Raw genomic sequence first — 16,282 nt, 5'->3', positions numbered from 1 at the left:
ATACTTAAGACTTCATATGCTTATTTCTATTTAAAATTTGTATTAATGAAATAATATTAAATGTGTAAACAAATTTATTAACGATGTTCACAGCAGCTTAGCAGAAAAAAAAAAAAAAACGGTGGAAGTAACACAGAAAGTAGGCTCATGCCTGTAATCCCAACACTTTGGGAGACCATGGTAGGGAGATCACATGAAGTCAGGAGTTCAAGACCAGCCTGACCAAGCAGGCTGGTGAAACCCTGTCTCTACTAAAATAAACACAAAAATTCCCAGCTACTCGGGAGACTGAAGCACAAGAATCACTTGAACCGAGGAGGTGGAGACTGCAGTGAGCTGAGAGCGCACCACTATACTCCAGTCTGGGCAAGAGAGCAACACTCCACCTCAAAAAAACAAAAACTAATGTAGTATGTTACAATTACTTAAAATAGTCACAAAAACTGCATAAAGATTTTTTAAAAAGACAAAACTGTAGATACTAAAGTTGCAATATATTTATAAAAATTCACACAACAAACTTTGTGAGTACTTAAAAACAAGAAACTAGAAGAAAATATACCAAAAGACTAACAATGTGTGATTAAGTTTTTTACTTCGTTTCATCTCCCAGAGTCTCAGTTTTTAAAATAACGTATTATTTTTATTGCACATCTTAATAAAACATCCCGCTTTCTGATTCCACCAGTTGCTGAGTCCAAGGTCCCCTGTCATCTTTCCTACAGAAAGGGTACTGCTGCCCATGCAGGAGAAGCATCCAAGTCACTCTGCTGTTGTTTCTCAACACAGATTAATCCAGTGCAATTCCGTGAGCAAATTTTCTTGTGAAACTACACTGCTCAGTCCTGTTCACTAAGATAATGGTTCTCAATGTGTGGTGCAGGCATAGTCCAGAGACCCAGAAACCCTTTCAGTGGGGCCACAAAGTCAAACCATTCTCAAAATAACGCAAAGATGTTCTTTGCTTTTTTCGCTCTCATTCTCTGGACAAAACCACAGTGGAGTTTTGGTATAGCATCAAAGAATATTCAAAGAATACTCAATATTCATTTGTATGAAATGACTACTAAAATAATGAAATAAATTACCTGAGGCCAGATTTCCTTCACACACTTCAACCAAAATAACACAGTACTAAGAGAGGAAATGCAAAAGCAGATAAGAATCCAGCCAAGATTCTATTAAGTCAGACATTAAAGAGATTTACAAAAGCATGAAAAACCAATGTCACTCTTACCACTAAATTATTTTTTGTTTTGGGAAATACTGCTACCTTTTATAAACAATGCTATTTATATTACCTAATGGGTTTGTTATTATTAAAAATGTATATTTCTAATATTAATTGATTCTTGATACCTAACATAGTAAATACAGATAGAGATAAACCATACATGGAGACAAACCATACAATAAACTCAAGCTTTCAGAAGTCTTCAGTAATGTTTAACAGCATAAAGAGGTCCTTAGACCAAAAGCCTGAGAATCACTCCACTAACACAAACCCTTAAAACCTAGTTCTCAAGGACAGATGCCCATGTTCATGGATGGAAAGACATACCATGTTTACGGATGGGAAGACATGGTATTTTTACAATGCCAACAATCCCCAAATTAAGCTACAGATTCAATATAATCCCTATCAAAATTCACTTTTTTGGTAGATATTATTATTATTATTATTTTTTTTCTTTCAGAAATTGCTGAGCTGATCCTAAAATTCCTATGGAAATGCAAGGGACCCAGAAATTGCTGAGCTGATCCTAAAATTCCTATGGAAATGCAAGGGACCCAGAATAGCCAAAGCAATCTTGAGAAAGACTAAAACTGAACGACTCACACACTTCCTAATTTCACATCTTACTGCAAAGCTACAGTAATCAAACCAGCATGGTACTAGCATAGACCAGACATATAGATCAATCAATACAATAGAAACGAGAGTCCAGAAGAAATCTTTACATTTATAGACAACTGATTTTCCACAAAGGTGTCAAGATCAGTTGAGGGGAAAAGAACAATCTTGTCAACAAATGGTGCTGGGACAACTAAACGTCAACATGAAAATAATGAAGCTGGGCTCCTACCTCAACATACACAAAAATTAAGGCAAAATGAACCAAAGAAGTAAATGTAAAAGCTAAAACCATACGACTTGGAAGAAAACAGCAGTAAATCTTCATAAACTTGTATTAGGTAACGGTTTATTAATTATGACACTAAAAGCATAAACAGCAAGAAAAAAATACACTGGATTTCATCAAAATGAAAAACTTTTGCCCTTCAAATCACACTATCAAGAAAGTGAAAAGATAACCCAAAGAATGGGAAAAAACATTTGCAAATCATATATCCAATAAGGGACATACATCTAGAATATATAAACAATTCCCAAAACTCAACAATGAGACAAATAACCCAACTTAAAAATTGGCAAATGAGAGCTGGGTGCGGTGGCTCACGCCTGTAATCCCAGCACTTTCAGAGGCCAAGGCAGGCAGATTACTTGAGGTCAGGAGTTTAAGACCAGCCTCGTCAACATGGTGAGACCCAGTCTCTACTAAAAATACAAAAATTAGCCAGGCATGGTAGTGGGTACCTGTAATCCCAGCTACTTGGGAGGCTGAGGCAGGAGAATCGCTTGAACGTGGGAGGCGGAGGTTGCAGTGAGCCAAAATCACGCCACTGCACTCCAGCCTGGGCGGCAAAGCAAGGCTCTATCTCAAAAAAAAAAAAGGCAAATGATCCAAATGAACATTTTCCCAAAGAAGATATAAAAATGGCCAGCAAGCACACGAAAAGATCTTCCATATCATTCGTCATGAGGGAAATACAAATGAAAACACAAAATACCACTTTGAAATGAAATTAAATAAAATGAAGTAAATACAGAAAATTAAAACAAAAATACCACTTTGCATCCACTTGGATGACTATTATCAGAAAGATAGGTAATAGCAAGTGTGGCAAGTACATACAGAAACTACAATCTTCACACACCTGCTGGTACAAATGTAAAACAGAGCAGCCACTATGGGAAGAAGTCTGGCAGTTTCTCAGTATGTTAAACACAAAGTTACCATATGACCCAGTCATCCTACTCCTAGGGATATATCCCAGATAACTGAAAGCATGTATCTGCCTGGAAACCTGTATGTGAATTTTCAAAGCAACATTATTCGTAATAGCCAAAAAGTAGAAAGAACCCGAGTAATGAACCACTGGGTTAAGAGCCTCCCTTTGGTGCATGTGTCTGGCATAACTCATCTGATTTTCCAATAATAGCAAAAATCACCATTTCAGAACTTGATAATTTCTAAGAAAATCAAAATAAAGAAGCATTTCCCAAACAGCATGAAATTCTTTTTTGGTACGAAAGGGTAATGTGGAAACACAAATTACTTGTCTCTGAATCAGAAACCTGGAAAGAAAAAGAAAGAGTTTGGTAAGGATTTGGTAAGGATTATTCTAAGTGCTTTCTCCACATGTTACCAAATCAACTTCATTCTGTTAATGAGGTTCCATGCCTGTTTAGCAGAGCAGGAAACTAAGATCAGGGATAACTCAAGGTCACAAAGCTGGTAAGTTCAGTAAGGCCAAATCAATGCACACATAATTTCGCTATTCAACTATACATGCTTGGAGATCATTTAAGTGCTATAGGCAATTCACTCTATCAATCCCTGCGTGTGGGTGCATGTTCCACCCTAACACGACCTCAGAGAAGTGCACCTAGTTTCCCTAGCTCGTCTTCATTCCTTTTTCCCTTTTATGGTAATATTCACTGCACCAATGTACAGAGCATGATTTTAGCATGTAAAGATAAGCATCTTTTTTCTTACAATATGGTACTTAAATATAAGCCAAATACTTATCTTTTTATACAACAAAAACAGTGATTTGATTTAATGCCAGAATAAAACTGGTATTGGATCAATTGCATCAGTGATAACATTAAATATATTGTACTTTACACGGGGATCTTCAAGTATACGGATAATTTTTGCATTATGGGTTGACCTTAGAATAGACATTTCCCATGAGAGTGCACTGTATGGGAGCTAAACATAAAACCTCTCTCCTGAATCTAAAAACATTATTCTGAAGTCAAGAACTCCCTACTCACAACAGATTACTCCCTGTTCTACCTGCCATGTTCTGCACATTCTATTCCCTTTTCTTGGAACACAGGTGTCCCTGTGCCCTGTGTTATCTACAGCACACAGTGATACTGAGAACAAGACAGAAATACATATCCTACCAATGATATATTACAACTTACCTTGATGATCTTCCTTTTGTCAGAAACATTCAAATAGATGGAGTTTTACTACAGTGTTGTCTAAGTACTCCATTTCTTTATTTGTAAAGTTTGCTAAGTTATCTTCTAACTCTAATTGTCTATGATTAGGAGCAATGAGTTAAGGGATGGCACATGAGCAGAGATGGACAGCACAAGATGCTCCTAGACAGACATGGGTTCCAAGAATTCCAACATAATTAAGACCATTTTACAAAAATTAGTAATATTCAACTAGATAAGTAAACAGAAATTTACCTAAATAAGGAAAAGGGGCTGTTAAGAACTTTAGAGACTGCCTTAATTACGTACTATATAATCTCCTTGGGAATCAATTAGAAAAAGTCAAAATGTGTTACTTTCAATGTCCAAACATAATTTGTAGAAAACAGTTTACCACCCAGACTTTCATCCCTTTAAAGCTACATAAATTGATCAGGAAAAAAAAAAAAGATCACAGAAGCTAAATCAAATCATTAAAAGCACAGCACAATCATGGCTGGGCACAGTGGCTCACGCCTATAATTCCAGCACTTTGGGAGGCCAAGGCGGGTGGATCATCTGAAGTCAGGAGTTTGAGACAAGCCTTGCCAACATGATGAAACCCCGTCTCTCCTAAAAAATACAAAAGTTAACCATTAGCTGAGAATGGTGGCATACGCCTGTAATCTCAGCTAATGGGGAGGCCGAGGCAGGAGAATTGCTTGAACCTGGGAGGAAGAGGTTGCAGTGAGCCAAGATCGTGCCACCACATTCCAGCCTGGGCAAGAAGAGCAAAACTCCGTCTCAAAAATAAAAAATAAACATAATAAAAAGCATAGTCATAGCATTCTAGGATCAGAAAGAAGGAATTTTTTTTTTTTTTTTTTTTTTTTTTTTTTTTTTTTTTGAGGTAGGGTCTCACTTTTTCACCCATGCTGGAGTGCAGTGGCCCAATCTCAGTTCATTGCAGCCTCGGCCTTCTGGGTCCAAGTGATCCTCCTGCTTCAGCTCCCCAGGTAGCTGAAACTACAGAAGCATGCCACAAAGCCTGGCTAAAAAAGGATATATTTCCTTTTTGTTTCTGAGAAGGAGTCTCACTCTGTTGCCCAGGCTGGAGTGCAGTGGCACAATCTCGGCTCACTGCAACCCCTGCCTCCCAGGTTCAAGCAATTCTCCTGCCTCAGCCTCCTGAGTAGCTGGGACTACAGGCGCGCACCACCATGCTTGTCTAATTTTTGTATTTTTACAGAGATGGTGTTTCACCACACTGGCCAGGCTGGTCTCGAATTCCTGACCTTGTGATCCGCCCGCCTCAGCCTCCCAAAGTGCTGGGATTACAGGTGTGAGCCACCAGCGCCTGGTCTCTTTTTTTTTTTTTTTTTTCCAGGCTGGAGGGCAATGGCACAATCTCGGCTAACTGCAACCTCCGCCTCCTGGGTTCAAGCGATTCTCCTGCCTCAGTCTCACAAGTAGCTGGGATTACAGTGGGATTACAGGCTCCTGCCACCACGCCCAACTAATTTTTTGTATTGTTAGTAGAGACGGGGTTTCACCATGTTGGCTAGGCTGGTCTCAAACTCCTGACCTCGTGATCTGCCTGCCTCGGCCTCCCAAAGTGCTGGGATTAAAGTGAACCAATACGCCCAGCAAAAGGATATATTTCTTAATAGAAACTTTCATTATGATTTCCACATGTCCATATCTAAATAGAGAAGTGCAGAAAATAAAATAAAATAGGAATTATAGTTCCTCACTCATCTGCCTTGTGCTGTTGGTTGGATGATATGGATATCTCACAGCTGCCAGCACCACTCTGTAATATTTGAAATGCACATTCTTATCTTACAACAGAATAATTTGAGAGCACCTTAGGGCAGATTATTCTGTTCCTTCCATGTACCTTATACAGATCATATACTCAAGTGAATCTGTAAGCTTGAATAGTGGGAACATTTACAGAGCAACAGACTGCTGTTTCCAACAAAACTGTTATTTTAGTCTTTTGGTTTTTTCAAGATTCAGTGTCTCTATGATATTCTTTTCATTTCATATTCTTATAGTAAACATGTCACTCAAAGATACTGAGGGATAAAAGAAATGTGTCCAATCTCAGTAGAGTAGTTGTTTAATTATACATTTAAACTGGCACTCAGCACTGTAGTATTCCTAAGGAGATGTTGCCAATAAATTTCAAGATTAATTTTGTAAAATTTCCTTTATAAGTGTACATCAGTGCTTCTACTGAAAAAATCAGCAGTGAGAAAATGTGAGTTTTATTTATAGTCTGAGTTGGTTCTGCTCCTAAGAAGGACATAATCAGACACAAGATACAAAAACTTATTTCTTAGCAAGATCTGATTGGAAAAGTACCTACATGAGAAGACCATCCAACAATATACTTTCAAAATCTTTCCGCTTTTAAATTTAGAACATATCTACCAAGTCGACACACACAAAAAAGGAAAACAGTCCCCTCCACTGTTAAGGCCTATGACTGGGTCTACAACATTATCTTCTGGAGAGTACAATCTTTTGAAAAGACCATTTTAGCTAGGATTCTTACTAAAACAATACAAAACAACCACCAAAATTGGAGTTTAGATCATCTCATTCTCTGGCTAGGAGAGCATTTTACTCATTAAACCTTTGACAAACTCAAAAACCACCACTCTAATACTTGGTTATAAAGAAGTTTAAATAAAATACCTAAACCAAATGCACAGAACATTGTTTTGCACAAGCCCTGAGCTGCAGCAGTGCAAATCATGGCCCTCAGAGTACCACTTCTTGCTTTTATTCTGTGCTGTACCTTTTCCAGTAAAGAGCTTCTTAGGAAGGGTTTCCACATCTTTTCACACACTTTCACAAAGGGAAAAGCAAATGGAAAAGTTGACAACTACATTAGGAGTATCTTTTTAGGACACAAGCTTAGCTAATTCACACAGCTTCCTTGTCAAGTACTGGACTACCAGGAAGCACCATAACCAAAATCTGCAGTCGGAGCAGGGCACAGCTGCAGCATGTTCACTTCATTTAACCTCAAGTTGAAGCAGAAACATAAAATCTTTTTCTTTCTTTTTTTTTTTTTTGAGACAGAGTCTCACTCTGTTGCCCAGGCTGGAGTGCAATGGCGCCATCTCAGCTCAATGCAACCTCCACCTCCCAGGTTCAAGTGATTCTCCTGCCTCAGCCTCCCAAGTACCTAGGATTACAGGTGTGCACCACCATGCTCAGCTAATTTTTGTATTTTTAGTAGAGACAGGGTTTCACCATATTGGTCAGGCTAGTCTCAACCTCCTGATCTCAAGTGATCCGCCCACCTCGGCCTCAAAAAGTGCTGGAATTACCGGTATGAGCCACCGCGCCTGGCCTAAAACCTTTTTAATATAGATGTTAAATCACCTGGTTGAAAAGCTAGTTGCCTCTTTTGTCCAGTCTGTTTAGAATATATTCTAACCTCCATTTTTCTGTCCATCAGCATTTTATTCCATTAGAAATTACTTCTCATGTTGAGAATGTCAACCTGGACAAGCAAGATTCAACCTCACCTGGCAGGATGTGTGCTGGATGCCCAGGAAGCCTCTCCTGACTTGCTAGCGTCCCCTACTTCCACTCTTCCACATCCTTCAGACCCACCTGCTCACTGCTGCACTCCTGCTCACTTATGCCATCTCTCAGCCATGGACTGATCTCGCAGATGGCAAACAAAGTATACCCAGAGTCCATAGGAGGCAAAGGCAACTTCTTCATGTTTCACATGCAATCTTACCTTTTGGACAAGGGGCAGAACTGCCTGATTCAATCTTTTATAATTTACTTTTACCTTAAGGAATTGCATATATAAACTTATCTTACTGCACAGCTTTAATTCCATTTTGAATATGTATTTTCTTGAGATTATTGATAGTCTCCATAAAAATCTTTGCTTCCTCTCATTTACATCTGAAAACAAAACAAAACAAAATGCTGATGGACACATATAGTAGCATTGGTATACACCTGAACTGAGGAGAAGCCAGAATTGGCAGCACAGCACACAAGTGTCAGGAATGCACCTTGCAGAGTACATCACTTCACTCTGCTGGGTGGAAAAGGTCTCTCTCCACCTCACCCTTCCAACGGATCCTGCATTTCTTCAAGGAATACAGATCATATTCTATTGAGCTTTCCAATTCATAATCACAACACTACAGTTTTCAACTGAAAATACATAATACTTAAAGAATAAGATGGGGCAGTGGTGAGCAAACTCATTTTTTAGAGTGGCAAAATGTCAGAGCTGGGAAGCAGTTCGGAGCTGCTTTAATCCTGTGCTGCTCAAATAGGAAGGCACACTTGTTCCTAAGAATGAGTCAGAGAACCATACCAGAAGGTGCCCAACTCTTCTATGGGGAAAAAAGCACATTCCAATTTTTAGAACATACAATGTTGGATGTCTTGAAATGATACATAAATTGATTTAGTTAAAAAAAAAAAACTTGACACTCAACACCGACAGAAAACAAGCTGAGCCGCACTAATCTGAAAATCTGAAATCTGAAATCCTCCAAAATCTAAAACTTTTTGAGCACCAACATGACATCACAAGTGAAAAATTCTGATGTTTCTTCTCACCTACAAAAATAAAACATATTCCAAGAACAATGGTGCATAACTGTAGTCCTAGCTACTTAGGGAGCTGAGGCAAGAGGACTACTTGAGCTCAGGGGTTCAAAACCAATATGGGCAGCATAGCGAGACTCTGTGCCCTAAAAGATAAAATAGGCCGAGTGCGGTGGCTCACACCTGTAATCCCAGCACTATGGGAGGCCAAGAAAGGAAGATCACTTGAGCTCAGGAGTTTGAGACCAGCCTAGACAACACAGTGAAACTCTGTCTCTATAAAAAATAAAAAAATTAGTCAAGCATGGTGACATGTGCCTGTAGTCCCAGCCACTTGGGAGGCTAAGGCAAGAGGGTCACTTGAGCCCGGGGGGGCGGGGAGGGGGGCATTAAGCTGAGATCATGCCATTGCACTCCAGCCTGGGCAACAGAGAAAGACTCTGTCTCAAAATAAAATAAAGTAAAATAAAAAAATAAAATAAAATAAATACATAAAACACAGTGTACAGTGACCTTTTAATCACAACACAGCATCGTAGGTAGAGACTGAAAAGTCTGCTGCTGCTGTTACCTGATGGCTGATCCAGGTACTGTGGCGATGTTACTGGACTGGTTAGTTACCTGAGCACATCATTTCTTCACTGTATTAATGCTATGTCATGTTCTTTACTGCTGAGTACTCCCATGTGAGCAAGGATAAGAAGATGACTGCCACTTGGTAGCATATAAATTCAGAACCAGGCACGATGGTGACATTAAGCAACCAGACTGTCCACATGGGGGGATGGGATGGTGACATCTTTGCTTTCCGATGGTTTAATGTACAGACCTCATTTCATGCTAAATTATTTAAAACATTGTATAAAATTACCTTCAGGCTATGTGTATAAGGTGTATAAGAAACAATTCTGGCGGGGCGCGGTGGCTCAAGCCTGTAATCCCAGTACTTTGGGAGGCCGAGACGGGCGGATCACGAGGTCAGGAGATCGAGACCATCCTGGCTAATACGGTGAAACCCTGTCTCTACTTAAAAATACAAAAAACTAGCCGGGCGACGAGGCAGGCTCCTGTAGTCCCAGCTACTCGGGAGGCTGAGGCAGGAGAATGGCGTAAACCCGGGAGGCGGAGCTTGCAGTGAGCTGAGATCCGGCCACTGCACTCCAGCCTGGGTGGCAGAGCAAGACTCCGTCTCAAAAAAAAAAAAAAAAAAAGAAACAATTCTGTGTTTAGACTCCGATCCCATCCCCAAGATACCTCATCATGTATATGCAAATATTCCAAACTCCAAAAATAACTGAAATATAAAACACTTCTGGCCGCAAGCATTTCAAATAAGGGATACTCAACCTATAGTTATAAAAAGGTCTTCCTCAAGTTATTAACACAGCCCTGGAGGCATTACCTAAAGTCTTATTATCTGAACATGCAAATTATCTTCCTTAATAATTCAATGCCATTTAACAGTATCGTAAGTGGTGATAAAATACACCTTATTTAACATATGCATTAATGTGAAGTCTTCCTTTCTTGAATTTAATATTCCTAACAGATATGTATTTCTTAGCACTTCAGTGAAAGGGAAATATTCCGTAACAATTATAATAATCCCATATAGCTCTTGAAAATCACACCTCAGAAAGTCAAGACAAGGAGTCTAACTAGAGCAGACATAAGACACCTGACCAAAGTCAGGATCCTATCTTCATTAGTCTAGATCCCATTTACTCCTGTCTTTGCAATAATGCTTTTTTTTTCCGTTATGTTCTACCCTTCCCTGTCACTGTTTCAACAGCTTGTTCTGTCGCAAAAGAAAGTGAAGGTGGGGAGGGGAGGAGCTGAGGAACAGGGAAGGAGGGCAGAATCAATGGGACTGGATGTCCTCCTGGCCTCCTGCTGAGGAGGCAGCTCTCAACTGTTTCTATCTCCAACCTCCCAGAAAACGTTCCTTCTACAAGCACCAGCCTCCTGCTTGCTGCTGGACAGGGAGGGCCTCTCAGTACAGTGGAACAGACCAGTCTTTCCCTTGAAGCCCACTCTCCCCTCTTCTACTTCCTCACCTGCTTTCTCAGCCTCCTGGGAATGCTCTTCTGCACTAAGTAGGGCAAAAGCTCTTTTGCCCTGTGCAATCAGAAGAAATAGTAAATCAAATGGGCAATTATAAAGATGAATACATATTTAGCTATTTTATATGTCTTCATTCATGTGGGCCTTTTTCTGAGACCAGCCTATTAGATTAGCCTTTTTCTGAGACCAATTAGATATTCTTCCTTTCTCACATAAACCATATCCATAATGCATCAACAAAGATTTTCATTGAATTTTAAAGTACAGCTGAGAGACCGGAAAACACTCTGAATAGTACAATGCTTCTATGACCAAAGTTTTCAAATGAGTAACTGCTTTTACACTCGTTCAATGATCAATTTATATTAATTAAATCACACAGATGCATGAATGAGTACGATCGATGAACAAGTTTGGAAGCTGACTTGGCTTTGGTAAGCACACAACTCCACTGGTGGGAAGATGGAACAGCCCTGCTGAGGAGAAGCCAGTCCCAGTATGGTGCAACCCCCAGGTATGCACAGATCCACAGACAGTGCTGATCCTGGTGACAGGCCACGGTATGTGTGTAAAGGAGTCTACCTCCTTGTCTCCTTGAGTTATGCTCCTGTGCTCCCAGTTTCTCACGACTTCTGTTCACAACCGTATGCTCCACTGCAGCACAAAATTATCTACGCGAATGCCCAGTGAACATCTTATGATCCTACAGACTTCTTAAAACCAATTCCCCACTTCTCATTTAAAACAAATACAAACTGAAAACCAATCTGTCTTACTGAAGGACATACCATTGACTCAGGTGCCCAAGGCAGAAACCTGCAAACACAGCCTTAACTTCTCAAGTAAGTTTCTATCCCCATCATGAAACTGTTCAGAAAACCACCATCTGAACTGAATTACCACCCAGTTTCTTAAACCCTTCCTCCCACCTCCCCGAACTCCAGATTCTTCCAGAGACTGCCCTCCCTAAAGCGAGGGACTCGCAATTGAAACCTTCTGACAGGTTGCACCATGATAAAGTGAAAAGAACCACAGCTACTGAGATGCTCTCCCCACCCTCCCACAAAGCCTGGGTTGGTTATTCTATGTACTCCTGCACACCTTTACACCTGGGAATACAGCATATCAAATTACCATCCTCACTCAAAACACAAAAGTTCTATCACTGGGAGGTCAGAAATATGTCTACCCTGTTCACTGCTGTATCCCTAACACAGTACCTAAACGAGTAAAATCTCAGTAAATACCTTAATAATTTATTACCTTGTGGCAACAAACGTGGGAAAAATTAACTAGCATTTAAAATATAAAGCCCAGAAAATGGGATGAGTCCAAAGAACGGCCACTGCTGGTGCACATTCCAAACGGTATAACAAGGAAAAAGGCAGTACTCACAGCTGAGGGCAAAATTACTTTGAGTTAATTTTCACTTTATTTTATTCTCTAGACTTTGTATATGCATACATGCAGGTCCATTTAAGTGTGCACTTGGGATCTAAACATACAAAAGAGTTAAATACAAAGTGATGACATTAAAATTTTTAATTTTATTATCAAAACAACAAATCACTAAAAAAGTTCCCAAGTGGCAAACACATACTAAAACAATTATTTGTATTGGACATGAGACTATAAAATATATCTATTTGGTCTTCCTCCCATTTCATGGCATACAATTCCTAAATTCCCTGCAATCTCCACAGTAATAAATGTCTTTTTGTGCCCTAATGATATGACTGGGCTGGTAGTCCTAAGGCAGTTTCAGGATGGGAACTAGTCACCAGAAAGACCCAGCCAGAATTAGACGGTTGGGACTTTCAGCCCATTCCCAATCTCCAGGTAGGGGAAACTGGCAGAAGGTTAAGTTGATCATCAATGGCCAATGATTTAAGCAATCATGCCTATGTAATGGAGTTTCCATAAAAACCCTAGGCTGGGCGTGGTGGCTCACGCCTGTAATCCTAGCACTTTGGGAGGCCGAGGCAGGAGCATCACCTGAGGTTAGAAGTTCAAGACCAGCCTGGCCAACATGGTGAAACCCCATCTCCACTAAAAATACAAAAATCAGCCGGGCGTGGTGGCAGGCACCTGTAATCCCAGCTACTCGGGAGGCTGAGGCAGGAGAATCACTTGAACCTGGGAGGCAGAGGTTGCAGTGAGACTGAGCCGAGATCATGCCACTGCACTTCAGCCTGGGTGACAGAGCAAGACTCCATTCCCAAAAAAAAGAACTAGGTTTGTGGAGCTTCCAGATAGCTCAACACGTGGAGCTTGTTAAAGGGTGGCAGCCCAAAGAGGGCATGGGAGCCCCTTGCTCTTTCCCCACACCTTGTCCTACACATCTCGTCATCTGTATCCTTTGTACTATCCTTCAAAACAAACCAGGAAACACGTTTTCCTTACTTCTGTGAATCAGTCAAGCAAAGTAATGGAACCCAAAGAGGGGCCATGGGGATCCTGAAGTATAACTGGTTCCTCAGAAGCATGGGTGAACAACCTGTGGCGTGGGAGTGGCATCAGAAGGGGCAGTCTTGTAGGACTGAGCCCCCATCCTGTGGGACCTGATACTATCTCCAGTAGAGGGCTGAGATCAAAGGGGAGGGTGCCCCGCTGGTGCCTGCTGTAGAACTGATTGGTTGCTGGTGGGGAGAAATCCCCGCGCGCTTCTTGGTGACCACCGGTCACAGAATTCTTCTGGGTTGATTGTTGTGATGTGAGAGCAGAGGAAAAACTGTTTTTTCTTCAGGAGGGAAAGGTCAAAAAATCCTTTTCAAAATCTACTGAAAGCTATGATACAGAATTCAGAAGTTCCAGGACTCCGCCAAGTTCATCTACAAACAAGAAAAGGAAACGTCAAGGAGTGCAGGCTGCAGCACGGCGACAGGGGGCGGGGGGGGGGGGGCGTCCCCTGCCAGGTGGTGAGGGCCCTACCTCTCCTCCTTCGGGGGACACCCGAAGCAGATACCACAGTGCCTGGCACATAGCGTGTGTTACACACCAGAGCCAAATGGCAGGCCTGGGAGCTATGAAATTCCAAGTTGCGGCCAGTGGCGGTGGTGGCTCACACCTGTAATCCCAGCACTTTGGGAGGCCGAGGTGGGTGGGATTGCGAGGTCAGGAGATCAAGACCATCCCGGCTAACACAGTGAAACCCCGTCTCTACTAAAAATACAAAAAATTAGCCAGACATGGTGGCGGGCGCCTGTAGTCCCAGCTACTCGAGAGGCTGAGGCAGGAGAATGGCGTGAACCCGGGAGGCGGAGCTTGCAGTGAGCTGAGATTGTGCCACTGCGCTCCAGCCTGGGCGATAGAGCAAGACTCTGTCTCAAAAAGAAGAAAACATAAATACATAAATTCCAAGTTGCTCAGAGAGTCAAAGTCACTGATTCCAAGCACAGAATCCAACAACAATCTTCAAATATTAGGCATTCCACCTGCAGATGAGAACTGTTTCCCAGACAATATAAACTGTTTAATATTAACATATAATGAATGTCCCCTAAAATTGTTACTTACAAAAGTGATACTGTTTTATAAAAAAGAGACCAGGTGCAGTGGCGCATGCCTGTAATCCCAGAACCGTGGGAGGCCGAGGCAGGTGGATCACCTGAGGTCAGGAGTTCGAGACCAGCCTGGCCAACATGGTGAAACCTCATCTCTACTAAAAGTACAAAAATTAGCCAGGCATGGTGGTGGGATCCTGTAATCCCAGCTACTTGGGAGGCTGAGGCTGGAGAATCACTTGAACCCAGGAAGCGGAGGCTGCAGTGAGCTGAGATTGCGCCACTGCACTTCAGCCTGGGTAACAAGAACAAAACTCCGTCTCAAAAAAAAAAAAAAAAAAAAAGAATTTAAGTTCCAAGATTTTGTTTTTAATTTTACTTTGGTTTACTATTCCAAATGACAATTACCTAAGACATAGCAGTACCATCTCCATTCTATAAATAAACTGTATTACAACTATAGGCCAGTTATGGTTATATGCCTACTTCAATAGACAATGTGACTGAGAAAAGAAAATAGCTCAGAGTAGTTGAGCCATGAGAGGTATGCAGGCCCAGAGAGCCATGAGTGAGGGACCTTCTGTCATGCCTCCCGCCCCAGATCCATGTGGGGCACAATTGTGTAAAGTCATTTTATTCCTGACTGGCTGCCTTACCCTTATCTTCATGTTCCTGAACTCTATGACAACAATGAACAATGTATAGCCAATCAATAGCTTGTGTTATTTTGATGTACGTTTTTTGTAAACAACTCAGAAACTGCCTTTTTTCCCTTTAAAAATTTACTTCCAACTTCTGCTAATGGGGTGTATACTCAGAGCAACCTGAATTCACACACCTGGGCTGCAATCCCCAGGCTCGGTCCAAATCAACTGTACTTATATTAATTTTGCCTCAGCTTCTTCCTTCCAGGCTGACATACCTGATGTAGACAGCAGGATTCAGAATGTCTCCCCTCAATCAACTGGTTTTTCTGAGCGCGGCGCTGGGAACCAGTGTGACACTCTCCACTTCAGAGGTCTCCTGAAACTGGAACTCCCACTCTTTGGCTGAATATCTAGACTTTACTTGGACTGTTTTTCAAACTCCCTCTTTCCTTTAAGAGTTAGGGCTTTGCTGTCTTTGGACAAGAGATTTGGGTAAAGACGCCCGCAGAAAACCGCTTTCTTTCTGCCTCTGCCTCAGGGCCAGGATTTCAAGTCAAGGTTTTTCCACCTCTGCCTCACGGCAGAGGTTTGGGAGGAAGGACTGGCAGATACTGGTGGTTACATTTTACAGAGCATGCTTTTAAGATTGCAGCTGTTTTCTGTAATTTGAAAATATGGACTTAGCCTTTCATTTGTGACCAACTCCTGTTAGTTCCCAAATGAAAAGTGCACAACCTTTTTGCTCCTGCAGACAGGTATGAGGGTCTGCTCCCACGTACCTTGCTTGAGTACTCCCCTGTCACCTGGCAGTTAGGGACAGTCCAAGACACATCGCACTTAGACCCTAAACACATTCCCAGCCTTTTGTCACTTTTCAAAAGTTAGTAAATTATACAAAATTGGACTTCACAATCTGAGCACTCTTTGTAGAAATATCAGCTGGATATATGTGCACTTATGGGGCACTCTCTTATAGATATTTAGAAAGTGGAGCCACCTAACACAGGACAGTTGTAAGCAGCAGTAGCCAAAATGAGGATCCTTTGAAGTGTCTAAAATAATTAATTTGTGTACCTAATTGGGGCAAAAGTTGGCTTTAGAACCAGAGAAACTAAATGGGAAACCTACTTTATGTTTCTGCTGAAATGTGATAATAAGATTTGAAAAGATTCTTTTTCAGAGTT

At 41.2% G+C, this 16,282-nt stretch overlaps 1 protein-coding gene across 3 annotated transcripts in view; it reads right to left on the bottom strand.

The window, feature by feature from the left end:
• Nucleotides 1–16,282, bottom strand: part of LARP4B (La ribonucleoprotein 4B) — a 125,035-nt gene that overhangs the window by 86,112 nt on the left and 22,641 nt on the right. The gene's annotated exons all lie outside the window — the stretch shown is intronic.

This window comes from Rhinopithecus roxellana, chromosome 10 (assembly GCF_007565055.1).
Source record: "Rhinopithecus roxellana isolate Shanxi Qingling chromosome 10, ASM756505v1, whole genome shotgun sequence".
NCBI lineage: Eukaryota > Metazoa > Chordata > Mammalia > Primates > Cercopithecidae > Rhinopithecus > Rhinopithecus roxellana.
This window is presented reverse-complemented; position numbering and strand designations above follow the sequence as displayed.